Source organism: Lithobates pipiens, unplaced genomic scaffold (genome assembly GCF_037356315.1).
Source record: "Lithobates pipiens isolate NorthernLeopardFrog02 unplaced genomic scaffold, aLitPip1_a1.2 Scaffold_18, whole genome shotgun sequence".
Classification (NCBI taxonomy): Eukaryota; Metazoa; Chordata; class Amphibia; order Anura; family Ranidae; genus Lithobates; species Lithobates pipiens.
In genome coordinates, this window is record NW_027507758.1 from 342,967,066 (window position 1) to 342,994,655 (window position 27,590).

General features: G+C 44.5%; 1 long non-coding RNA gene across 10 annotated transcripts in view; it reads left to right on the forward strand.

Moving 5' to 3' along the window:
* The first annotated feature begins 13,548 nt into the window (after positions 1–13,548).
* LOC143988110 (uncharacterized) overlaps positions 13,549–27,590 on the forward strand; it is a 36,515-nt gene continuing 22,473 nt past the window's right edge. For 3 of the 10 annotated variants that reach the window (XR_013276760.1, XR_013276758.1, XR_013276767.1), the window contains exon 1: positions 13,549–13,661. This is a non-coding gene — a long non-coding RNA (uncharacterized LOC143988110). Of the gene's footprint in view, positions 13,662–23,747; positions 23,810–27,590 lie in introns of all 10 variants that reach the window. The other 7 variants (XR_013276757.1, XR_013276761.1, XR_013276765.1 and 4 more) reach the window with 7 other exon arrangements.

Here is a 27,590-nt window from a genome sequence, read left to right on the forward strand (position 1 = left end):
TGTATTTTGTATTGTTTGGAATTTAGGGGATAGTCAGAGATTTATTTATTTATTTATTTAGGGATCCTTGACAGAAATCTTTTAAAAGTGAAAAACGAAACAATATAAAATGGCGTTCTAATGGTTAAATCTTGTTAAAGTAATAACTTTGCTTGGTAATGCTATGCACTCTAATGGAAACTATTTCCAGGTTAATCTTCAACATTGAATGTTTATTCAGATGAGACCAATGAAATGAAGACAAGTTGATTATACATATGGTTCTGAATATTCTAACAACGAGAAGTGCAATGTGTGCTTAATTTTTTTTTACAATGCACGGGACCATTTGTTTTATTTTTAGTGCATCCTAATTAATAGTTGTATTTTTTTCATGTCCATTGGGTAATGTCATGGAGTAACTTTATAATAAAGCACAGTGTTGACATTGAGTTGACCTTTGAAAGTTCATTCAGTTAATCACAAATCTCCAAGCACAGCAGTCATGGCTGGCTAATCTTGTGTTTTGATTTAATTAAGTATTAACTGAAGGAGTTGTTGGCTCCGACTTATGAAACCGGTGCACTGAATAATGCAGTCAGCCAGTCAGCACTGAAAAAGAGGAACAAACATTGATTACATACAAAGATCAGAGAACAAAGTAGTTCTGTGCACCATGTGTTGAGTACTAATAACTGAAGCTGTACTGACATATACAAAGATTATAGATATAATTCATGTTATTAGTTTTCCATTCTTCATACAGATATCGCATTGATAGGAATCTGTCAAATATATATTCTTATCGTTATTTCAATTGTTTCTGTTTAGATAGAAGTTTTTTTACATTTTTTTTAAGATCCATTCACATATCGTTCTTTTAGTGCTTTCCTGTTTAGCTAGAAGTCTGAAAACGCTTGGAGTCCATTCAAATATGTTCGCATGATGTGCATTGCGGTGCCTTGCATTTCTATAAAGCAGGGATATGCAATTAGCGGACCTCCAGCTACTACAAGTCCCATCATGCCTCTGCCTCTGGGTGTCATGCTTATGGTTGTCAGAGTCTTGCTATGCCTCATGGGAATTGTAGTTCTGCAACAGCTGGAGGTCCGCTAATTACATATCCCTATAAAGTGTCATGTTTGTTTTTTGGTCCAGTGCTGTGGGTTGGTAGGCCATAAATAATAATACAGAAGAAACCACACATGCTTTCAATCCAAAAAGCAATAAAACCCTAACTAAACTGTTGCAACTACTCAGGTTAAGCTGGCCATACCTTATACAATTTTCTTCAATTTCTATTTGATTTACCTTCTATTATGTAGTGCAAGGGGCTGCCTGATTGCATTCAAATTTAAAGTGTTTAGGCTTGACCTCATTCTATATGGTTTTGGTAAATCGAAAGGAAAATTATATAATACACAGTCAGTCTTCGAAACAAATATTTTTGTTGCATTCATTTGTCCATACATGTACAGTATCTTACAAAAGTGAGAACACCCCTTTACATTTTTGAAAATATTTTATTATATCTTTTCATGTGACAACACAGAAGAAATTACACTTCGCTACAATGTAAAGTAGTGAGTGTACAGCTTGTGTAACAGTGTAAATTTGCTGTCCCCTCAAAATAACTCAACACACAGCCATTAATGTCTAAACCTCTGGAAACAGAAGTGAGTACACCCCTAAGTGAAAATGTTCAAATCGGGCCCAGTGTCAATATTTTGTGTAGCCACCATTATTGCTCTTTCGTTCATTGACGGACACAGCACTTTAATCTTGACTTTAGGTTATATTGCCACCTTTAGGAGAGGACTAGGCAGAACACATAAAAAACAAACACAGTACCGCCCAGGGGGCAGTCCTACTGGCTATAACCCCTCACTCTGTTTCCAGCCATTTTACCTCCCTGGTGCCATGTGACTCAGTGTTATAAGGTCTCAGGTGTGAATGGGGAGCAGGTGTGTTAAATTTGGTGTTATCACTCTCACTCTCTCATACTGGTCACTGGAAGTTCAACATGGCACTTTATGACAAAGAATTCTCTGAGGATCTGAAAAAAAGAATTGTTGCTCTACATAAAGATGGTCTAAGCTATTAGAAGATTGGCAAGACCCTGAAACTGAGCTGTAGTATGGTGGCCAAGACCATGCAGTGGTTTAACGGGACAGGTTCCACTCAGAACAGACCTTGTCATCTTCAACCAAAGAAGTTGAGTACATGTGATTAGCATCATATCCAGAGGTTGTCTTTGGGAAGTAGACGTATGTGTACTGCCAGCATTGCTGCAGAGGATGAAGGGGTGGGGGGGGGGCAGCCTGTCAGTGCTCAGAACATACACTGCACACTGCATAAAATTGGTCTGCATGGCTGTCGTCCTAGAAGGAAGTCTCTTCAAAAGATGATGTGCAAGAAAGCCCATTTCAGTTTTATGCAAGTATTAACTGTGGGGGAAGGATCACGTGGCAATCCTTCTTTTTCCAAGAGTTAGCTTGCTGTTGCTAATGTTGATTGCATTGCACAAACGATTATAAGAAGTCATATGGGATTTGAGCACAAGCAGACTTGTCGCTGGCTGCTGTTACTGGTGAGATATCTGCTTATAATACTTGTAATTCTGTGTAATACCACCCTAAGGCTGCTCATAGATTATACATTGTTTTTTTCATTCAACTAGCATGTTGAACCTAAAAAAAACAACAACAAAAAAAAAAGAATTCTTATAAACTCTCTTGCTGTATCTTTTTTTCTGACAGCAGGGAGCCTTCTCTGCCATCAGAATACACTGATCATCACTTCCGTCTGTAGCCGGAGGCGCTGATCATGGAAAAAGATTCCAACACAGTGGTTGTACAGAAGTCGATTGGTAGATCAACTCCTGTACAACCACCCTGCCTATACATGGATCAAAATTTGTCCCTGCCTAACCAGCCAAATATCAATCCAGGTATTGCTGGATTTAGCTGATCTTAACCAGAACACCTTGGTATAGTGATAATCTTGTACGAAATCACAGGCTCATGCTTAGGGACCTCACAGGATACATTTTCCAAGATGTGACCTAATGGCTACTCTTTAGCATTAGAGAGGCTCTAAAAAAACAAGCACTTTAAAGCTGAGCATTTGGTTATGTAGCAAAAATGTGAAATCATTTATAAAAAAGGATCTTTGGTAAACATTGCTAGAAAAAAAATGTTCTTTAGAGCTTTAGAAATTTTATTTCCATCAGATTAATTCCATTTTACCTATTTTTCCATTGTATAATAATCACATGATTGTTCGCATTATGAATGCACATTTCCTGGACCTGGAAGCACCATTCCAATATCTGGCACAGTTATGTGTATATTTCAAGTAACTGTTCTTTTTGGGTGGATAAACTCATTACTGTGCATGGAAAAACTGATCCTATGAAGAGCAGTTTTTTAGGTCTGCTGAGCACTGCCATTTTTAGCCTAAATGCTAATAATGGCATTAAATAAATTAGATTATACAGTTAAGGGGTCCTACCAGGTTAACCCCTTAACCACTTCAATACAGGGCTCTTATACACCTTCCTGCTCAAACCAATTTTCAGCTTTTAGTGCTATCACACTTTGAATGACAATTGCGTGGTCATACGACACTGTACCCAAACAGAATTTTATACATTTTTTCCCATAAATAGAGCTTTATTTTGGTGGTATTGGATCACCACTGGGGTTTTTATTTTTTGATCTACAAATTAAGAAAATACAGAAAATTAAAAAAGAAAAAAAAAGTTTTCCTTAGTTTCTGTTACAAAACTTTGTAAACAAGTAAGTTTTCTCCTTCACTGATGGGCACTGATGAGGCAGTACTGATTGGCACTGAGGTGGCACGGATAAGGAGGCACTTATATGCAGCACTGATGGGCACTGATAGGTGGCACCGGTGAGCACTTATAGGCTACACTGATGGATGGCAGTTAGGCAGCACTGAGCAGGGGGCACTGGCAGGCATTACTGATGGGCACAGTGCCATCCCTATTGGGCACTGATTGGCATAACTGGTGGCCATGGGTGGGCATTCCTGGTGCTCCTGGGTAGGCATACCTGGTGGCCATGGGTGGATATCCCTGGAGGTCCCAGGTAGGCATACCTGATGGCCATGGGTGGGCATCCCTGGTGGTCCTGGGTGGGTATCCTCAGGGGGCTGCACCTCCCCTGTCAGGAGAGCAGTCAATCGGCTCAGCACGAGTGGAGGAAAAGCCGATATACAGCTCTTCCTGTTTACACTGTGATTGGACACAGGTGATCATGTGGTAAAGAGCCTATGTCAGAGACTCTTTACCTAGATCGGAGATGCGGTGTGTCAGACTGACACACCACACCAATGTTCGCCGCGCTGCATGCCCCCACAGCTTATCCTGCTGGACATCATATGACGTTCAGTCAGGATAATGAAACCACTTTGCGCATGTCATATTGCTATATGGCTGGCGGGAAGGGGTTAAGGCCCCAATTATGTGACTGTATAGACCGGTTTCCTCTATCTGGTAGTGTGTTTGGCGAATTCTGCTATCCTGAACCCTCTGAATCGGAGATCCTATTTAACCTCTGCCGGTTTGCCTGCTGACTCCTTGCCTGATATTCCTGCCCGCATGTCCTGCAGGATTGTCCTGATTGGTATCTCCAGTCTGGGTTTATGTGACCTAAATCTCCTGACACTCATGTTCCTCTTATCCCTTTGCACATTCTATCTTACTATCTGGTACATTACATACCAATCAGTAAATGGTGGAGTTTGAAAGGGAGGCCTCTCAGCTGTAAATGTTCTGACAGCCAATATCTATGTCTCAAGCAGTTGAAAGACTTCAAGATAATTTTTGTCAGACCAAGAGGTGGATGCCTCCCACGATCACAGGAAATACCAGGCATTTAAGAACTCTTGTGAACGTTACACATCAACTATGAACATTGTTATTGGAAGCTACAAGAATTGGGTTCACCATTTCATTACTTCAGGGTATACCTCAGGCTTGGGCCCATCATCAACTTCAGCAAAGTCATCCCGCATTGGTCACCTCAGACTCTTTTCTCTTAGCCATGGCACAGTTTTATGCTGGTCACCTCCAGACTATTTTATCTCAGTCACGGCACAGTTGTACGTTGACCCTTTATGTTATGTGATTGTCAAGGCCATGCTCAGTAAATCGTGGCAAAGCAAGAGGTCCTGTAGGGGACTATGTATCTGACTTTCATTTTTGTACTGCTGATACAAAGTGGAACAACAATCTATTTCACCTTGGCTTGTCCAATCCCTTGAACGATGAACTAGCTAGAGTGGTGTACCTGATAGTGTGTACCTGCTTTACTGAAAGACTTGATTGATCTGGATCAACGTTTATGAGAGAGAGGACTAATCACCCCCATTACATGCAGCCAAGACCAGATATTCCAGTCTGGTCACCTGTTGCTACCATCCCTGGTACTCCACCAGCTATGAGTGGCTACACTAAAACTTTACAGTGCAGTTTTTGTCAGACACCTCTATCCACAAAAAAACATCTCTAGCAATTACACTGTAACATATGCTTTTGCTGGTCGCCTTATGCACACTTCTCCAGTGAAATCATATACTGTATGCCACTTTCTTAACTGGATTCATACGGTACAGCTCACTGGGACACACCAAGCTCATATCACCCTCCAACTTTCCCTGCAGTTACCCAAAAAGACTCTACCTGTTCCTACAATCATAATTACATTGATTGGTCCCATGGGGTTGTCACCTTCACATACAGCTACTGCCAGACACACTGTATTCTATTTACATTCTTCTTCACCACCCCTCTCCTGAGTATGAAGCGGTATTAAATACATAAAATTTAGTTAGAATTAGTGAAGACGACAAATGGAAGGTGGCTTTTCAGATACGATTTGGACACTATGTATATCTGGTCATGCTTCTGCTTCTGTAATGCTCCAGCCACATTCCATCATTTTGAGAATTATTGTATACATTATATTCCAGGACTAGTGTGTTCTCTTCATCATCATTTACTTAGACGACATTCAGTTTCTCTAATTCATTGGCGCATTGCAGGGTCCATTTAAAGAAAGTATTGGACAGGCTTTATAAGTGTCACCTTTACGCTAAACCAGAAAAGTGTGAATTTGAAAGACACATTATTCATTTTTGGGACCCTTCTCGACCAGTGGAATTGCCATGGATCCACAGAAAGTTGCTACAGTATTGGAATGGCCTGCCATAATGAATAAGAAGGCAGTGAAGCAATTTGTGGGCTTCGCTAACTTCTATAGGATGTAAAAAATAAACTTTGCTGGTATAATTTCACTTATTGCCCATCTGACTAAACCACATATTACTTTTGTACAGACACAGGAGACTCAATCAGCTTTTGAATAGCTGAAAGCTTTATTTACAACTGCTCATATTCTAAAGCATCCTGAGCCAGCTTTTCCCTATGTCCTGGAGGTTGATACATCAGAATGCGCAATGGGGCCACACAGTCTCAAAATCAAGGGCCTAAATCATTACCCTTTCCTGTTTTCTTCTTCTCCTGGAAGTTGAATCCCACCAAAAATATCAGTGATGTCGGAAACTGGGGGTTACTGGCCATCATCTCTGCTTTCAAAGAATAGCGCTATCTTCTGGAAGGGGCATCATACCCCATTCTCATTTTTATGGATCCAGAGTACTTAAAGACTGTAAAACTTTTGAGGCCTCATGAGACAAAACGGTGCTTTTCTTTTGCCGATTTGGATTTCTTTTCCAATCATTTCTATTAAGGTTGTAAACCCTACAGATATAAAACCATACAAAAAACAGTACAGAAAAATACTGGTGCAGGATAAAATTAGTGATATACATCATTGGTCCTTAAGGAACCGGTATAATGCAATTTTGGGCTATTACTATATTTCCTAAGAGCAGAAGATACATCCCCTGAAGAGGAACTGCATGACTGAGGGGCGTTCTCATCTATGACGAGGGCATATCTCAACCATGAATCGATCAAAGTAGCTGTTCTTTGTGTTTGAATACTCACCCCGCAAACAGGGAGTGAGACCAAAGGTGGCCGACCATCAGTCCTACATCGCTCCCCAAACTACCAAAAGGTTTAATAAGTAGAATAAAGGGGAAGAAAAGAAAGACGAAAGGGACAAAGAAAGGCAATAGAAACAGCGAGCCTCTCCTGGGGCACTAAGAGGTTGGCCTTAGGTAGGTAATCCAGGGTCCCAGGTTTTTTCAAATCGAGGAAGCATGTACTGCAGGATGGCAGAGAAGCATTCGTTTAACATTATCCAGGACAATTTGTTCTTTAAAAGGTCAAAAGATAGCACCAGGGATTTCCAAGATCTTGCAATAGTTTTTCTGGCTCATGAAAAAATGAAAGAAATTAGGTATTGGGTGGGTCTTGGGGCTGCCCCAACAGGGTGTCCGAGGAGTGCCTGTGAGGGAATAGATAAAATTGTAGCTACGGATCCAGAATCTGCAAGCTTTTGGGTCGATTTGGATTTCTTATAACATATTGCCCTGGAGCAAAGAATATCAAACCATATACACGTTAACACATATTTCAATTGTCCCCTGAACCTGACACGATTTTACCAGCTAAGAACTTTCTAGTTATGCAAGCCTTTCTAGTATCGTGAGTGTGGAAAGGGCTGTAGACCATCCACCTCTTAAGGACTACATAAGAGCAAAAGTCTTTACCTGCATGAAGGATGAATCTTTGTTCCTGAGCACCTCAAGGTTGCTGTTGTTAAAGCATAACTAAAGGATTAGAGCACCTGTCAGTTTTTATTGGTGTCCCTGTTAGGGAAATTCTACATCGCTATTTATCCCGCTTACCATTATAACTGAAAGTAAAAGAAAATCCCAAATTTTGAGTTGTCCACAGAAAAGTATTCCCATAATTTGCAGGGATTTCCTATAACTTTGCCATGGGACAAAATGTGAAAGCACAAACTGCAAAAAAAACAAAAAATCAAACAGGTGTTATAACCCTCCCTTACTCTATCCAAAATGAAAAAAAAAAAAAATTTTGCCAATAGGTCTACTTTAATATGTATCATGGTCATCCTTTGGCGGGTCACTTTGGGATTCAAAGAACCTCAGATTAGGTCATCTGTTCTTTATGGTGGCCAGACTGAATGCATGCTGTTAAAGTGTTAACACACTCCCATTTTTCATAATCCTCTATGTTTGTTTACTGCAATGGCCACCTGTGACCATGTTTTATGAAAATAATGCTGTATATACCTTGTTTACAGAGCACTGATCTGCGCTCATTGACCTGCCGCTTCTCTTCTCTCTTGGCTCGACATATGCAGTGGGTGGGGCAGAGGATCCCCTGCTGACATCAGTCAGGAGGGGAGGAGGAGAGAGGCGGCCCCACCCACTGCATCTGTCGGGCCAAGAGAGAAGAGAATCGGTAGGTCAATGAGTGCAGATCAGCACTTTGTAAATAAGGTATATGCAGGGAGGGTCAGGAGGGTATGGTACTGTGGGGCAGGAGGGAACGGTACTAAGGGACCAGGAGAGCATGGTATTGGGGGATCAGGAGGGCATGGTACAGGGAGGTCAGGAGGGTACAGTACTAAGGGGCTAGGAGGGTATAGTATTGGAGGGTCAGGAGGACAGTACAGGGGGTTAGGAGGATATGGTATTGGGGCGCTAGGAGGGCACGATACTGAGGTCTCAGGAAGGCAGAATTCATGAGGGTCAGGAGGGCATGATGCAGGGAGGTCAAGAAGGTACAGTACTAAAGGGCCAGGAGGGCATGGTGCAGGGAGGTCAGGAGGGTAAGGTGCAGTGTGGTCAGGAGGATACAATACTAAGGGGCTGGGAGGTTATGGTATTGGGGGGAGGGTCAGGAGGACAGTACAGGGTGTTAAGAGGGCACAGTACTGGGGGCTCCAGAATTTTGGAGGTGCCACTACTGACCGCTTTCTAAAAATCCTTATTTCCTTCCTTTTTCACCAGCTGGATTCAGAATAATTTGAGGCTCTGTCCTGCAGATCAGTAACATTAGGGAAAGGTTCTTGTCTGCATTTTTCCAAGTCAGTAACCCAAACTATACAGGGCAGAAGTAGCCAGGCAAGCATTTTTGGAAGGTGTTCATCAATGGCATCCACCTTGTGTCTCTCATGACAGGCTTCCTTTAAAGTGATTGCAAAGGGATTTGAAAAACAAACATGTTATACTTACCAACTGTGTGCATTAGTTTTGTATAGAGCAGCCCTGATCTTTCTGTTTAACTTGGGTCCCTCCCCAGGCTCCTTTAGACTCTATCTCAACACGTTTCGTCCAATAGGACGCACCTTCAGGGAACCTCTAGTGATTTCCTCCACCCATGGAAGAAAACCAAATATGATTACCTGCATGGGTTTGAATGGAACATCTATGCATCCTTGTACAGATAAACATGGCCCATCTGAAAGAGGCCTATTAGACTCCATGCATACTAGGCCTCTAAACAAATGCCAGAAACTCTGGCACAAAAAAAATCTCATAATGGCTAGCATTGCACTTATGCATTTATGTGTGTTTGCATTGATAATGTTTTTTTCCAAAATATTCCCCTCTCAAAAACATGCTTTTTTTCCACCCTGTAAATGCTCCTCTTCAAATATGCCTATAAATGCTCAAATGTGCATGGACATGGACACATAGGCTAACATAGAGCTTCTACAGCTTGAACGAAAAAAAGAAAATGCAAAACACCTGTATAAACAGAATTTTTTTTATGCCCAGTGTGCACAAGGCTTTAGGCCTCTTCCACGCAATGGGCTTGATCAGGTCCACCTGTCTGTTTTTCAGGTGGACCTGATCACAAGGTCCATTCATCCCTGTGGACAGGCAGGTATAAATTGAATTGTATCCATTTATACCCACCTACCTCTGGCCCGCTAAAAGAAACTATTGAGACCCATACACTGGTTTTTGTCTTCAGATTTGAGGTCAAACCTTAGGAGTTTTAATTTGTATGCAATTATGCATGCAGGCCCTTCTGAATCTGAAGACAAAAATCTGCAGAGAATCTGATAGTGTGTATGGGGCTTAAGGGGATCCATCTTCCTCCTTCTGGTTCTATTGAATCGGAGGGTAGCCAGAACCCTCCTTGCTGTACACAACGCACGCCAGAACGCTCCTTCCTGTACACAACGCACGCCAGAACGCTCCTTCCTGTACACAACGCATGCCAGAACGCTCCTTCCTGTACACAACGCACGCCAGAACGCTCCTTCCTGTACACAACGCACGCCAGAAACCTCCTTCCTGTACATAACGCACGCCAGAAGGCTCCTTCCTGTACACAACGCACACCAGAAACCTCCTTCAAGTACACAACGCGTGCCAGAACCCTCCTTCCTGTACTGCTATGCTATATGCTAAACTATAGGCAGGACTAATAGGCCCCATGCCATCCAATAGGCAGGGCTCTTATAGGTCCCCTTTGTAATGCATGCTTCCCTATAGTCAAGACTCAGATACACATCCTCTATAATTCATGCCCCCTCCCCACTGTAATGCATATTACACTATAGGTAGTATGGTAATGGGTCCCCTTTGTAATGCATGCTAGGCTATAGGCAGGACTGTGACAGGTAAACTTTGCAATGCACGCTACACTGTAGGCAAGACTTTGGCGGGGGGTCCCTTTGTAATATATGCTTCACTATGGGCAAGACTTTGAGGTGGTCCCTTATATATGCTAAGCATCATCCATCCCTCTCCACAATGTATCCACGTCCAGCATTATCCATCCATCCATCCCTCCAGTATCCACATCCACACCCAGCATAATCCATCCAACCCTCCAGTATCCACATCCACGCACAGCATCATCCATCCATCCATCCCTCCAGTCTCCACAATGTGGGTGGATTTGGTGGGACGGCCAGTGGGCAGGCCCTGGGGAATGTTGGTTTTCAGGCCCGGGGAGGGGGGGGGGCCAGGCCTAAAGTTTTGTAACGGGCCCCAAAATTTCTGATGGCTGCCCTGTCTGTATGAATCACTTCTCACAAGTTTTTCTGAAACCAAGAGAAAAACAATGACGGGGGAGTCACAGTCAGGGCCGGGACAAGGGGTGGGCAGGAGGGACAGCTGGCCTGGATGCGGTAGGAATTTTGGGGGGTTGTGCTAGAATGGGTCATTGGGGGGGGTGGATTTGTATCAGGAGAGTGGATTTCTGTTGGGAAGGGGATTTGGGGGGGAGGACTTGTACTAGTGGGGTTGATTGAAGGGATTTGTGCTAGGAGGGGAAATTGGGGGGGGGGGGCTATGTTAAGTGCTAGGATAGGGAATGTGGGGGGGGGATTTATGCTGGGAGAGGGTGATTTGGAGGCGACGCGGGAGCGTATCCGCGGGTCCTGCAAACTCGATGTTCGCTGACGGCCCGCAATCGTGAGACGGAGAGGCAGAACGAGTAGGTGCCTATGTAAACAAGGCATTTCCCTGTTCTAAATAAGATTTAATAGATGGATCTCAAACTACTGTTAATAATTTGGGACAAAAAGAGCACAATTTCTCTGGTACCTCCACAACTTAGGTAATTAGTTCAAAAAATATAGGGAAAAAGAAACAAGGACATGCCTATTGACATGACAGGGATATACTGCTCCCTGTCACCGGGAGCAGTGATTGCTGTCATGGGAGTGGTAGCCCCCCCCCCCACAGTTAGAATCAGCCCCTAGGACATACTTAACCCCTTGACTGCCCCCTAGTGTTTAACCCTTTCCCTGCCAGTGTCATTTACACAGTAATCAGTGCATTTTTATAGCACTGATCGCTGTATAAATGACAATGGTCCCAAAATAGTGTCAAAAGTGTCCGATGTGTCCGCCATAATGTTGCAGTCCCGATGAAAATTGCAGATGGCCGCAATTACTATTAAAAAAAAAATGTATAATAAAAATGCCATAAATCTATCCCCCTATTTTGTAGACACTATAACTTTTGCACAAACCAATCAATATACACTTATTTTTTTTAACCAAAATGATGTAGAAAAATACGTATTGGCATAAACCGAGGAAAAAAAAATTTTTTATATATTTTTTGGAGATATTTATTCTAGCAAAAAGTTAAAAAAATTGCTTTTTTTTTTTCAAAATTGCCACTCTTTTTTTGTTCATAGTGCAAACAATAAAAACCATAGAGGTGATCAAATACCACCAAAAGAAAGCTCTATTTGTGGGGAAAAAATTACGTCAATTTTGTTTGGGAGCAACATCGTACGACTGCGCAATTGTCAGCTAAAGCGACGCAGTGCTCTATCGCAAAAAAAAAAATGCTCTGGTCAGGAAGGGGCTGAAGTGGTTAAAGGAGAATTATATAAACACTTTTTGAAAGATAAAATGTGCATTTTATATACAAATATATAGATCAGACCAAAATGACCAAGGAAAGAGGGACTCCAACAGGCATGTACTGGCCATAGGGACTATAGGGAGTTTCCCGGTGGGCCGATGGCTCAGTGGGCCGGTTTTAGTGACAGCCCCCAAGGTGGATGATCTCTGGGGACTCGGATGTAAGAGGGGCTCTCTGGGGACCCTGATGTAAGGGTGAAGGCTATATGGGGACCCTGATGTAAGGGGAGGCTCTCTGGGGACCCTGATGTAAGAGGAGGCTCTCTGGGGACCCTGATGTAAGGGGAGGCTCTCTGGGGACCCTGATGTAAGGAGTGGCTCTCTGGGGACCCTGATGTAAGGAGTGGCTCTCTGGGGACCCTGATGTAAGGAGTGGCTCTCTGGGGACCCTGATGTAAGGAGTGGCTCTCTGGGGACCCTGATGTAAGGGGGGCTCTCTAGGGGCTTTTTTGCGCAATTGCATACAGTTTATATACTGTTTTTTGCGTGTTTGCAAATTTAAAGTGGGCCGGTCTGCATGAAGTCCAGGGCCAAATTTTTGTCCCAGTCCAGCCCCTGGACTCCAAATTAGTGACGATCCCTGGAAATCAGGGACAGTTGGAAGCTATGCTGGTGACAGCCTCACCTCTGATCCTGGGTGCTGTGTGAAGGGGGTGTGCCTCTTCTGTCCAATCAGCTCTCAGATCTCTCCTCACTGATGTAAACTTCAGCTCCCCGCCCCCCCCCCCCCCCCTGCTTTTCAGAGCTGAGAGATCCTGTGAAAAATCTGCACTTTGAATGGATGTGGGGGAAACAGGGCTGAAGCTAAATAGGTACAACTTTTGTAGGATTTGTTTGATCTGCGTATGATTGAAGGCCAGCCACTTCACTGGGTGTAGGTAATGGTTAAAACCACTTTAATAAACATAAGTGGGCTGTCCAAGGGGTTAATAAGTAATGCTGAGCATGAAGAATGCAGCAATGTGTCCTGATCACCTGGCCAGCAATCCCGATGGTGTGTGATGATCGGTGTCTATTAATGTAGGGACACATCTATCGCTGTGATCTCCCCGCTCTGCTCCTCCTCTCTAATAACTTGCCAGTGATTCCCCGGTGTGACAGCTGGCCGCGCCTCCACAACTTTCTGAAGGACAAAGCTTGGGAACTCTCCTCCCCTCTCCGCTTCCTCCCGCCCCGCCCTTACAGCTCATTGGCCCCCCGCTCTCCTTAAGACCGCCCCTCGGCAGGGGGGTGTGTTATTCCGGAGTTCATTGACAGCGGCGCGGAGGTCACATCACATGGGGGCTGAGAGAGGAGCCCGGAGTCCGCGGGAAGGAGGTGAGAGCACCCCCCGGGGACGGTACACGGTGGGGGGATGGTGACCGGTGTGCGGAGCGGGCTTATTACACACGGGAGGGGAAATCCTGCAAGGACAAGCCGCTAATCCCGGGGGGGGGGGGGGGCACTGTGTGAGCAGGGAAGGGTTAAAGAGGAGGGAGCCCATACACTCCACAAAGAATATGGCGGGGGGTCCTCCTTCTCCCACCTTCCCGGGGGCCACTGGGACCGGGAACTTCCCGAGCGGAAGTGGGCTGTGTGTGTCAGCTGTGCCCGGGCTGCTCAAGGACACAACAAAGTGACCGCCTGTGTGTGTGACAACAACCCCCCCAACTTGTGTGTCCCACACCCCACCATTCTACATGGCTCCTGTACACCCCACCCCCCTCCTCCTACATCTAATCAGATCAGTCTTCTGTCATACTCACTAGTATGTGGCCCCTCCTACACCTTGCATGCTAGCAGCTGCTAACCTCTCTAAGTGTCTTCTTATTAAAGGTCCTTTTATTTTATTGGGGGGGGGGGGCTAAAAAAAATTATACTTGCCTGCTCTGGTATTGTACAGAGTACCCCGATCATCCCCTTTTTGGTGCCCCTCCCTCCCTCCCCCCCCCCCCCCAGTCGGTGTGATGCTAAGGGGACACCAGTGTAGGCACACTCCTGATCTGTGCTGTGTGCATCTATAGACACTCTCAGCACTGGTAAACCCTGATCTCTGCTCCCTCCTCCAGATGACTGGGGGCAGGAGCTTATGGTTCCCACTGCTGTCAGTGTGCCTTGTGAGAGCAGTGCTGAAGACAGGGGCGGTGTTGGATTAGTAACCAGTAAGGCTGGATTCACACCTATGCGTTTTTAGTGCATTTTGCAGATTTGCACTACAGTCCAAAGGGGGTGGTAAAATCGCCCTGCTAGCGGGCAAATCCCGCCACTAAAACAATGGAAAGTGGCACTAAAAAAAGTGCAGTTTTACCACTGGCGCCTACCCCCCCAGTGTGACAGGGGCCTAAATGCCCCTTCATGTTAGCCTATGTGTCCCTGCACACAAACTGTGAGAGGCGTTTGGAGGCGTAAGTATTTAGGGGCAGTAAAAAAAGAGCCCATGCTTTCAGGAGCAGTAAAAACGCCCCTGAAAGGTTTTTGGCATTTTTACTTCATTAAAGACACTCCCTATAATGTAAACGCTAACATGGAAAAATGCACAATGCTAATGTAAAAAATGGCTAAACTCCACAAAAAGGGTGTTTATAGTGCTGGTGTTTTTAAAACGTCCTGTGGATGAGCCCTGAGTGTTTTGTTTAGGGATGGAGCAGTAGGAGAGCAAATAGTGGGGTGTTATTAAAGTGGAAGTAAACTTTAGGTAAGGCTTACAATATCTCCTAAATGTGCATAGTTTGAGATATTTACTGTCCATGCAGTCAGTAGCTGGCACATGCGCTCTGAAGGAACGGCCACCTGTACCATTTTTCAGAGCCCTGACTGGCGGCTCACATACACTTGCATGGGAGTAACACCATCACGACCCCCGCCAGTTGGAACCACAAACCCTGAAGGATGACCAGATATAAATTGACGCAGTCTCTATTGATGGCATTGCAGCACTTGGATTGCTTCGTTTTGAGAAAAGTTTCACATAATGTGCTAGTATGCAATGCATACTAGCTAGGGGTGCATCAAATGGGTTTTTGGTAACGATACTGAAAATGAAAAATACACTAGGCCAAAAACGGCAGTTTATAAAAAATTAGATAGAATTTATTGGCACCTTTTTAAGAAAGTTCAAGAAAAATGCAGTCGGAGTATCTTGTATCATGCCTTCAATCTCTTACTTAAACACACTGCTAATACTATTAGCAAAATTTTCATTCGGAGCACCTCTAGCAGACATGGTACAGGAGATGGTCAGAGACTGCAGCCTCTCACTAGTGCCCGTCGATGCAGCTTGCCTGTGCCCAGATCAGAGCGGGTGGTCGCCATGTGTCATTTGAATTGCCCGGTCCACAGTAACAATGTCGTGCCTCCTGTTAACATGTTGCTCATTCAATGTCCCAGCATTGGATCAGTGTGCTGTCAATCACAGGAGGTGGGCTGTTGTTATGGCTGGGCAATTTGGCTCCTGACACACAGATTGTCGCTCTGCAAGGATGGGGGGGGAGGGGAGGCAGAACTTTGAACCAGAATGATACCCTGCAATGGGTGGTGGCGAGGCCACCACTACTGCGCATGCACGATTTTACTTTCAGCAATGTGCCGAAAAACACAATTTTCGGCCAATGTTTCGGTGCATCCCTAATCCTAGCACATTGAGAGAGAGAGAGAGAGAGAGAGACCACTTTAACCATTTTGCTTACCTACTCCTTTATATGTACTGCAGTGGGGTGGCATGGGCAGGCTCAGGTGCACATGATCTGGGCTCTTTTGGGATAGGAGCTTTTAGTCACTATGTCCACCAGATTAATGTTACCAGGGATCGTGTTATGTGATCACCTATGCTTTCCATTCATGAACAGCTTGCTTATTGTTGTTGTGATCTGTGATTGGCCCAAAGCAATTGCATGGTACCTAGCTACCTGTACCATGTGATTAGCTTAGTCAATCTGATGGCAAGCTGCTCATAAATGGTTGGCCTACTCATGACTGCTAAAACTATTGCTTCTACATCATTGTATAAGCAATACAAAAAATACATGATCATCCCCACACCATGTAGTACACGGAGCTAATCTGACAGGCTGTAATAAAGGGGGGGGGGAAAGTAAATTAAAAAATTCCATTCTCAACTCGCCTTCCTGGACAGCATGATAGGCTCCAAATCAGTTTATAAGGCTCCACTTTACCCCTTGTCCATTCCTGTATTGATTGTGTTTCTCTCACAGCAAAACATATATAAATATATATTTTTTTTCTATCTGACCAGAAGACTAAAGAGTTGGTACCCCTGTGAGTCAGGTGTAGTAATGCCGCTTAGGGCTGCACTTACCTGCTGCCTCAGAGCTTCTTGCAAGTCGTCACAAAAGGCATTTGCACATGCAGTCTGGGCGTTTCAATCACCTACCATTGCACTCTGCTTGGGTCTCCTGGTCTTTCCCTGGTGCAGCGGGTGACATTTTTCTGGAGTCCAAACAATCTAAGCACCAAGGGGAGGCCTTGGTGTGCTCCAAGCCTCACTCTCAGGCTGTAACTTGCGGTCACAGCTGGAAGAGGAGGAGCAAGCCCAAACGTGACCCAGGTAGTGGGTTTAAAGCATGGAGGAGACGCCAGGCCTGCATGGCTGCGGAGACTGAAGTATTCCTGCTCACAGCAGGGCTCAGGCTGTAAGCAGCCAAGTCTGTTTGAGCCCACCTCATGGACAAGGAGGGTGGAAAGATGGCACAGGTGGCTGCAGGCAAGAGCAAGTTTGGACTGGGTAAGTGCAGTTTTCTTGCCTACTTGGGGGTTGACACCAGATTAGATGATCCCTGGTAATCCCCCATGCCTTCTCCTGGGAAACGGGGCCTGCAGCCATGATGCAGGGGGGCATTTTTCCCAGGATGTTTCTGACCAACCACTTGCCTCATCCACTAGCACCAGTGCCAATAAAGTGTGGTAATTATGGGAAAAGATTGTCAAAATACCACACCAAACCTTTTTGTTATATGGGTATTAACAAACTGTCTGGGAAAGGCCTCAGGATTAATGAGATATTTTCTCAAGGAAATGTTGGTCACTATATAATCTTTCCGCACCCCTACTTGTACCCCTAGTAGAAGGTTCAGGTGAACCCACCCCTAAAGAGGGTCCCTCATCACAGGAGCATTTACTAGTCAAGCCAGGACCAAGTATCCCTTTTACCTTTCTCCCAAGGGGCTTCTCCTGGCTCAGCCCAGGGAAGAGGATGAGATGGAGGAAGCAGAAAGTCAGGTGAACTCTGAGCTCTCTTCAGATGAGGCTAGCTTGGGTCTGGATAGTGATGTAGAAGACACTACGTTAAGTAGTCACCTTCGGCTTAGCCTGAAGGTATCCCAAGTCCTCTACGCCACTGAAGAAATCCCTGAACCAATTAAGGAAACATCTGCACAGGATAAGATGTACAGGGGGTTGGTTAAAAGCCAGGCTAGGGTATTTCCCCTACACCAGTCTCTAAGCCCCTGTACACACGGTTGGAGATTTCCACAACCAAATCCGTCGGATCTTGCCCGAAACTGTTGCATACACACGGTCGGACAAAGTTGGTGAAAATCCGATCTTTCAGAACGTGATGACATAATTTCGTTACGATGGGACTACATTCAGGCTAGTAGCCAATAGCTTTGATGTAGGAATTTGATCTGAGCATGCGTGGCACTTGGTCCGATCAAAATTCTCTACACATGATCGGAGTATGTCCGATTGGCCCAGTTGGTCAGGAAATATTTCCAACATGTTGGAAAATTGGGTCCGACGGATATTCCGACGGAATCAGTCCGATGCATACCACACACAGTCGGATTATCCGACGACACGGTCCGATAGGACACGCTCCGACTGATTCTCCAACCGTGTGTACAAGGGCTAAGAGGTGGTTCTTCAGGAGTGGAAATTTCCTGAAAGGAGTTTGGTCAGTCCTAAAACTTGAAGAGGAATCTTCTCTTTCAGGGAGGATGAAGCGGAATTTTTTTTAAGGTCCCTATGTTGGCTGCTGCCCTCCCCCCAGATGACAAGTCTCACCTCTCCTTTGAGGACTCTGGGAACATCTGAGATGCAAGAGACCGAAAGTCAGAGTCCCTGCTGGAAAAAAGCCTGGGAGGCCAATTCCTCAGTTATGGCCCTTGTATTAGCAGCAACCTGCTTTGCCAGAAATTCTGACTTATGGATAGAGAAGATTGATAGAAACTTCTCCCAAGGAAATAAGTCTCAGGATATTCTAGATTCCCTTTCAGTGATGGGGAAGGATGTTGCATTCCTGGCTGATGTGGCAGATTCCGTTAAGGCCTCTGCAAAAATGGGAGCACTGATTAACCAGGCTTGGAGGGCCATTTGGCTTGAAGCCTGGGAAGGTGATCTTGCCTCTAAGGTCTAAACTGGCTTGCCCTTTTGAAGGATCTTTGGCTCGGGCCTTGATGATGCTTTGTCTAGGTCCTCATAAAAAGGCAAGAAATTTCCTGTCAAACCCAAACAGGAAAAGTACAGTTCCACCCCCCCCGAGGACCCTCGACAAAATCAGCAAAGGTCTAAGAAAGAACCCAGCAGAAGGTGGGGGTTATGGTAGAGGCAGACAAAAAGGTAATTTGCTCTCTTACAAAATACAAAAGATCCAAAGTGATGCCAGAATTGAGGTGGGGGGCAGACTGTCTCACTTCATTCCTCAGTGGAAGGAGATTTCAGACAGTACTTCATCAGTCTACTCGGGGAAGGCTACGACCTAGAATTCTCATCAGAGCCCCCACCTATGATCACATTAACTAATTTTCCCAAGGATGAATTAAAAAGCGAGCCCTATTAGACTGGTTTCAGGAACTAGTAGAACAGGTGGTAGTTCTGGTTCCAAAAAGCCAGCTTTACTAGGGCTTTTGCTCCCACATTTTTGTGGTACCTAAGCCTTCAGAGAGCGATCTCCTTATTCTAAATCTCTGGAACTTGAATAAATGAAATATTTGTATAGCGTACAACGCAAACTGAATCGCCTCAAGGCCCTGCGAAGAGCTTAGTTGCCCATCATCTAGAAGAGCAAGGTCTTGAGTTTTTTGTTTTCCTAAAGGCCAGGTGGTTTTCTTCCAGGCGGATGTTGGTTGATAGAGCGTTCCATAACAGATGTCCTTGGACAGTGAATCTCCGCTCCCCCTTTGATTTGTACCGGGATTTGGGCACGAGGAGGAGGTTTTTGTTAGCTGATCGAAGATGGGGTTTGTAACGATTTATTTTCTCAATTGGGTATTGAGGAGTGTCTCTATGCACGCATTTGTGGGTGTGGCAGAGGGTCTTGAATGTGATCCGTTTCTTTAGGCTCCATGCACACTGGAGCTCGTAAACTGCAGTTTATTGGAGTTTGGGCGTGTGGCTTTATTTTATTTATTTTTTTAAGCCCATAAACTAAATTGGCTTTGATGAGCAGTGGAGTTTATGGGCTTTTTCTGAACGCCAGAAATTCGCGTTCAAAGTGCCGTTTTTCACTGCCAAACGATAAACGCGCGTTAGTGTTCGGCTTTCTATTTTTTCAATGCATTGTGGGAGTTTGGCATGCACTGTGGGATTTTTGGAGTGTCCTCTGTGTATTTTTATTGAAACCGCCCGTAAACGCTAATGCGAATAAATGCTAGTACAAAACGCTGTTAAAAGCACGTTTTTCAACCAGCGTTTTCTGCCAGCAATCTGGCGTCCAGAAAAAGCTTTTGAGCTTCAGTGTGCATGGAGCCTTATGGTTAGCCAATGTAGGTTCCTCAGGGAAGGGGAGATTGATTCCCAGGTTTTTTTTTTTTTTTTTTTTTTTTCTGTTATCAGCCTTGCCGCCGTGTTTTGGATAAGTTGTAATCGTGCAAGTTGCTGTTGTGGCAATCATATGTAAAGGGAGTTTGCGTAGTCCAGTTGTGAATTAATGACTGTTCCAACTACCACTGCTTTGCCCTTCTTTGGGATAAAAGGGATGAGTCTGTGTAGCAGATGGTGAGAACCACTGACTACTGCTCCTATTTGTGCATCCCTTGACATTTGTGAGTCCAAAATGACCCCGAGACTCTTGGTGTTGGTCTTTGGGGAGATTGCCCAAAGATGGCGGGTGGTGTCCAGGAGGTTTTGGTTACGGAATTATGGTTTGGGTGTAGGATAAGAAGCTCTGTCTTTGATTCGTTGGGTTTGAGGCAGTTGGTGGTCATCCAGTCTTCTATTAAATTGAGGCAGTTTTCTAGTTGGTGGTGATCTTTGTCCGGTGATACAGAACTAAAAGTTGCATGTCAGCGTACGAGTGAAAGCAGAGGTCTAAGCATCTGATGATCCTAGAATACAAAAGGTTTTCCATGGATTATTTACAGTGCAGAAAAACCTTCTGAAGGATGTCTTTATGACCACCCTTGATCTCAGGGATGTCTATCTACATGTGTTTTCCCCAGAACATCAGGCTTTCCTGAGATGGAGTTTTCCACTGGCAATTCAAGGCACTTTCTTTTTAGGCTAGCGGCAAGTCCAAGAATTTTCACAAAGATTCTAGCAGAGGGGATGGCAGTGATATTCTACATGGACAACTTGCTCGTACTGGTCCATCAGCTGCTCAGGTGGAAACAGATACCCAGAAAGTGATCTGTCCTGAAAAGACTGGGCTGGCTGGTAAACTTGGAAAAATCCTCCCTAGAACAGACTCAGTTCCAGACCTACCTGGGTTTCTGGGTGAACTCTCTGGCTCAAAAGCTTTTCCTACCAAGGGAAAAGGTAGTCTTGGCTGTAAATAGGCTGATAAGGGCCACTGTGTGCTCCAGGCGGAATATCCTTGGGGTCCTGGGGCTCATATCAGCCAGTGGTTGTCTGGGTGCAACTGCACTCAAGGGATCTGCAATCCTTCCATATTTTCCTCTTGGGACAAAAATAATTAATCACTAGATGAAAGTCTAATCATTACCCATCAGGTAACATCCTCCCTGCTGTAGTGGTCAGGCCCAGGCAATTTGGAAAAAGGCAGATCCTGGGGTCAGTGTGATCCACTAAAGGTCACCAGCTGTAAGTGCTTGGGGATGGGGAGCCCACCTGGGGAAAGGCAAAGCTCAGGGCTCCTGGCAGAAGAAAGTAGCAAGATCCTCTTCCAATCTTAGGGCCAGTTCACACCAGATGCAGTTCCTTTTTTTTTTTTTTTTTTTTTTTTTTTTTTTTTTTTTTTGTTCCTGCACCAGAAACTGACCGCATGGTGTAAACTAGAGCCATTAGAATACATGGGAAAACACTGTGCATGCATTTAACACTGAACTGCATCTGGTGTGAACTGAAGCCTTAAAAGCCTTGGAAAAGAAGTCCTGGTCTGGTTAGACAATTCTACAACCATAGTGTATCTGAACAATCGGGGGGGAACCAGGTTCCAAACCCTTCTAGCCTTAGTGAAGGAGATCCTGAGCTGAGCACAGGGTAGTCTTTGTCAGCGGCCCAAGGGGCACAGACAACCGGGAAGCATACCTCCTCAGATGCCAACCTGTCAGATGGAGAATGGGAACTAAACCTCCAAAGTGTTTTGAGTACTAGTTCCAAAATTTCCCTGCCCAGAGATGGCTCTTTGCCAATCAAAAGAACAGGAAGCCAAAGTTCTTTTCTCTCTCAGGAAAGTCGGAAGGCTTCGATGCTCTAGCGCAAAACTAGACCTTCCAGTTGGCTTGCGCTTTCCCCCCTCTGGCATGGATTCCGTGAGACATTCAGAAACTCGGCCAGGTTTCAGGCCATGTCCACCTAGTGGTCCCATGGTGGCCAAGAAGGGCTTGGATCGCAACCTTTAAGGCACTTTCAGTAGTGCCTCCCTGGAAGCTCCTGGACCTCTCTCGCAGGGTCCATTGCTGCACCTCAGACCAGGATTCTTTTATTGGATGGCCTGGTTAATGAGTGCCAGATCTTTAAGAGCAAAGATTGCTCAGACAGTGATGGACACTCTCTCCTCAAGCGGGAAGCCAGTGACAAGACAAATCAAGGTTTGGAGTTTTTTATTTTTTTTTTTTTAAGATTTTTGGTAGCCAGGGATAGGACAACCCCTGTAAAGGATAAGTCCCAAGGTGGAAACCTAACAAGGGTTCTAGAGGCATTATCTAGACCCCCCCCCCCCCTTTTTAGATGTGTTCATTTAAGTTTTTGACCATAAAACTAGCCTTTCTCCTAGCAGTAGTAGTTGCTAGGAGGGTAGGGGACCTGCATTAAAGAGGAAGTAAACCCTGATGAGTTTACTTCCTCTTTCATTCCCTGCAAAGCATAATGGACTACTATGCATCGCATAGTAGTCCATTATGTGTCACTTACCTGACACAGGAGCCAGCGATGTCACCGCTGTCCCCTGTAGTCCGGCGCATCCATCTTTTCGGTGGTGTCTCGCAGCTCCGCCGCTGTCATTCGGCGGAGCCGCGATGACGTCACTCCCGCGCATGCGCACGGGAGCCGACACGCGCGCCAGCTCCATTGTTGGAAATGCCGCGCTCAGTGCGCCTGCGCGCCGCTGTCTACGGCACATGTGCCGTAGACAGCGGTGCCTGTCTTCGGGCAAATCTCCTAAACCGTATAGGTTTAGGAGATATTTCTTGGACCTACAGGTAAGCCTTAATCTAGGCTTACCTGTAGGTCAAAGTGGTTTGTAAGGGTTTACAACCACTTTAAAGAACCCTTTTTGCTGATCCTGCCAGATCTGTTAGATCTGCCTAAGATGTCTTCAGCCTTCCATAGGACTTGAGTAACAACCTTACCATCCTTTTGCAAGAACCCTAAGAATGGGGGGGTGTGGGGGGGGGGATTTCATTATTTAGATGTTGGATGCCTTTATCTACAGAGGGTAAAGCTTGGCTCTAATCTTTTTAACCCTCTTCTCTGGACCTAGAAAGGGACTCCAACCTCAATCTTCAGTCTCTAGGTTTAAAAGGCAAGCCATTACTATAGCCTACGAAAGCTCAGTCATAACTGCACCAGAAAAGTTGAAAGCCCACTCAACCAGAGCCCTAGCAACCTCCTTGGCTGAAGAAAAAGCGGAAGCCTCCTGGGAGCAAATTCGTAGCGCAGCCACTTGGTCCGGTCAAGACTCTTTCCTGAAGCACTGCAGAGTGGCGGTCCTATGGCAGCAAGGCCTAGCCTTCGGTCAAAGTGTTACAGGCAGTGATCCCACCCCAAGATGAGCCTGTTGATTTATTATACTCATGTATTGCTGTCCTGGAAGGTGAGGTGAGAAAACTGCCAGTTGCTTACCAATGACAGTGTTTCTACGAAACCTTCCAGGACAGCGGGCTTACTTCCCACCCTGTTATGGGTGGAGGAGTAGGTAAATGTTGGAATAACCCTTGTGACTCGGTTGGGAGTATTACTTTACAACTACCGAGGGACAAGGGGTAAGGTGGGACCTTGCAAACAGCTGTGATTTTTTTTTTTTTTGTTTTTTTTTTAATTTTTAATTTTTTTTTTTTTTCCCTGTAGGGAGGCGCCGATAATCTCTCATGGCTGCCATCCTGGAAGGTTTCATAGAAACACTGTTATCGGTAAGCAACTGTTGGTTTTTCTCCATACTGTCACCAGTTGGTATCCCTGATCACTGCCACAACAGTCCTAACGACACTGTACTGCACTGGTGTTAAAGTTTTAAACTAATTTGTCCAAAAATTTACAACATCAAAAAAAAACCTTGTCACAACTCTTGCTAAAAACTTTACATGACCTACTTTATAAAAAGGGGTCATTTGGGGTGGGAGTATTTGAGGCCTGATGAAAGGGGCTGTCGGTACACTGGTGTTTTTTGTTTAAAACAAAAAAATAAATAAAAAAAAACATAGTTTGCAGATGTTGTACTTTCACACAAATGAATTAACCACTGGGCATTTAAACCCCCTTCCTAACCAGACCAATTTTCAGCTTTCGGTGCTCATATTTTAATGTAATGAAATATGGTTTCATGAGAATTTTTTTATTTTTCACAAATGGAACTTTTATTTTGGTGGCATTTGATCACTGCTTTTATTTTTTTATTTTTTTTTTTTTATATATTGCGCTATAAAAGACTGAAAATTCTGTTTTAAAAAAAAAATCCACTTTTTTGTTTTATAAAATTTTGCAAATGAGTAATTGGCAAACTTGTACTGCTACATATCTTTGGTAAAAAATAACCCGAATCAGTGAATAATATTTGGTCTTTGTCAAAGTTAGTCTACAAGCTATGGTGCCAATATCTGAAAATTTGATTCACACCTGATGTACTGACAGCCTATATCACTTCTTGAGAACCTAACAAGCCAGGAAAGTACATATGACCCCTTTTTAGAAAGTAGACATTCTGAGGTAATTAGTAAGAGACATGGTGTTTGTGAAAAAATTGTTAGGTTGTTTCTCACCCAGCATATGCATAGCACAAATTACACCCCAAAACATTCTACTCCTCCGGGGTATGGCTATACTGCATGTGAGACTTTTACTCAGTGTGGCCACATACAGAGGCCCAACATGCAGGGAGCACCATCAGGCATTCTTGGAGCATAAATTGTACATTCTTGACTACTTGCGCTTTTGAAAGCCCAGGAGCACCAGGATAATGGAAATGACCTGAAAATGACCCTATCTTGGAAAGAAAACAACCCAATTTTTATAATCAGTCGTAATGAGTCTCCTGCTGCTGCCTTTTCAGAGTGCCCACCATAGAAAACCCTGCTACCTGCATCTATAGACAGTGGGGCTTGGACCAGCTCCTTTTTACCATAGGATTTGATTGACAGGAGCCAATGGCTCCTGCTGCTATCAGTTTGCCCAGTGAGGGGGGAGAGCTTCTGTTCTCATGCACAGTGCTAGATTAAGATCTGACTTGGGTAAGTATGGGGGTGCTAGCTGCAGAGGGTGGGGGGGTTAAATCTGTTGATTTCAAGGAGAAGAAATTGATTGCCCTTTGTGCACCAAAGTTTTCTGTTTGTCAACACAGAATTCTATGCTGTGATTTGGCAACAGCTGATAGGCAGATTTCAGCCAAAATTGAAAATTGAAGCAAATGTATTTTGTCTTGAACACAACTGCCATAGTGGAGAATATTGGTGGCTTTTGTTCACCTGCATCCATAAATATTTACTTCTCTTGTTCACTTGCCTTTTTGCTTTCTTCTAGGATAGGCTACACAGGATAAACTTCCTAACAAGCCTAGCTAGTCCCACCTTGTCTTCTCTAACCTTTGTTCATCTACTGCAGTGCCACCATCTTGAATCTCCTGTTATTGGAAGCCAGCTTGTTTGCACAGCCAGCTCCTTGATGATGCTTCCTTGATCACATCCATGCGCGGATGTACTGAGTCTTGAAGGGTCTGGACCAGGGGTCTTCAAACTATGGCCCTCCAGTTGTTCAGGAACTACAATTCCCATCATGTCTGTGAATGTCAGCGTTTTACAATGCCTTATGGGATGTTTACTTCTGCAACAGCTGGAGGGCCTTAGTTTGAAGCTCCCTGGTCTGGACACTAAATTTATTCACAGACCCCTCTGACTAGCATAACCCACATCTCCATTTACAAAAAAAGTTGGGACACTGTAAAATCTGCATAAAAAGAGAATGTAACAATATATGTAAATCTCATAAACCCATATAATAGAAAAACAGGGAAACTTATCAAATGTTTAACCTGAGAATGCATTTTAAGAAAAAAAATGAAGGGGATGGATGTCACCCATAGTTACTATGGGGCTTCCATTGTCGGCTGCCTCATCTGTACCCGCCTCTATAGAGAAGCTGCCAGTGACAGCTCAATGTTGGATTGGCTTCAGAAACATTGTGTATACTGATTTCTTCTTTAGAGTTAGATTAGTGTTTGTGGATGTCTATAGATGGTAGTGATTTTAGTGTTTGGGTGGACTTCTACTTTGGCAACAGATCAGTAACATGTCTGGATATAAGGGCATTTTAGAGGGTTAGATTGCCCCAGAAGTGGAAGGCAGAGGCTCACCAATTCGTGAAACGCTGCGTCTAAAAAAAAAAATAAAATAAAAAAAAAGTCAATTTCTAAATATTATTCCTCAAAGTAAAAATAACTAACAGAACATCCTTCTGAGAATCTGGCGAAATCTGTGCACAAGTCTGAAGCGCTGTACTAGATGCCTGTGGGGTGTTTTTTATTTTTTTATGCCATCCCTGTATGGGCTAAGGCATATTTCCACAAATCGCTGTCTGTGAACACTGCACATGATCCAGAAACTGCCATCTTCTCTGCAACAAGACCATTTTCAATGAGCTTTGGCCCAAAGTGGAAAACTGTTCTGTAGTCAGACCAATCAAATTTTGACATTTCTTTTTGACAACCATGGGTGTTATGTCCTCTGGACTAAAGAGGGACCTTCCGGCCCATCAGCGCTTGGTTAAAGAGCCTGCTTTTCTGATGGTATAGGGATGCATATGGAATGGGCAGCTTATACATCTAGAAAGGCACCCTCAATGCTGAAAGATGTATCCAGGTTTTAGAGCAACATATGTTCCAGCCAAGAATGGGACAACCTTCCTCTCCCAAAACTGCAGTAACTGGTCTCCTCAGTTCCCAGACACTTACAGACTGTTAAAATGAAGGGATACGACACCATGAACATGGCCCTATCAACATGTATGTTAGACCTTGCACTCTTCAACCTTCCATTTGAGGATGCTCAGTAGGGTTTAGGTCTGGAGACATGTTTGGCCAGTCATCACCTTTTACCATCAGCTTCTTTAGCAAGGCAGTGGTTGTCTTGGAGGTGTTTGGGGTTATGTTGAAATACTAACCTGTGGCCCAGTATCCAAAGAGGGGGATCATGCTCTGCTTCAGTATGTCACAGAACGTGTTGGCATTCATCATTGCCATAATTAACTGTAGCTCTCCAGTGTTGGCAGCACTCATGCAGCCCCGAACCATGACACTCCACCCCATGCTTAATTGTAGGCAAGACACACTTGTCTTTGTACTCATCTGATTGTTGCCACACACTTGACACCATCTGAACCAAATAGGTTTTATCTTTGTGTCATAGGACCACAGGGCATGGTTCCAGTAATCAATGTCCTTAGTCTGCTTGTCTTGGCAAACTGTGCAGGCTTTCTTGTGCATCTTTTACAAGGGGCTTCCTTCTGAGAGCCATGCAGACCAATTTGATGCAGTGTGCAGCGTATGGTCTGAGGACTGACCGGGCTGCCTGTCCTGTAGTGCAACTTTTAAGTTGTGCAAAGTTGCACTGAAGTCGCTTCAATCGCCTTGTGAAGTTGCGCTGTAAGTCGGGTTGCCCCTGTGTGAGCCGAGCCTCAGTGTTGCATGAAAAAAATAGTGTATTT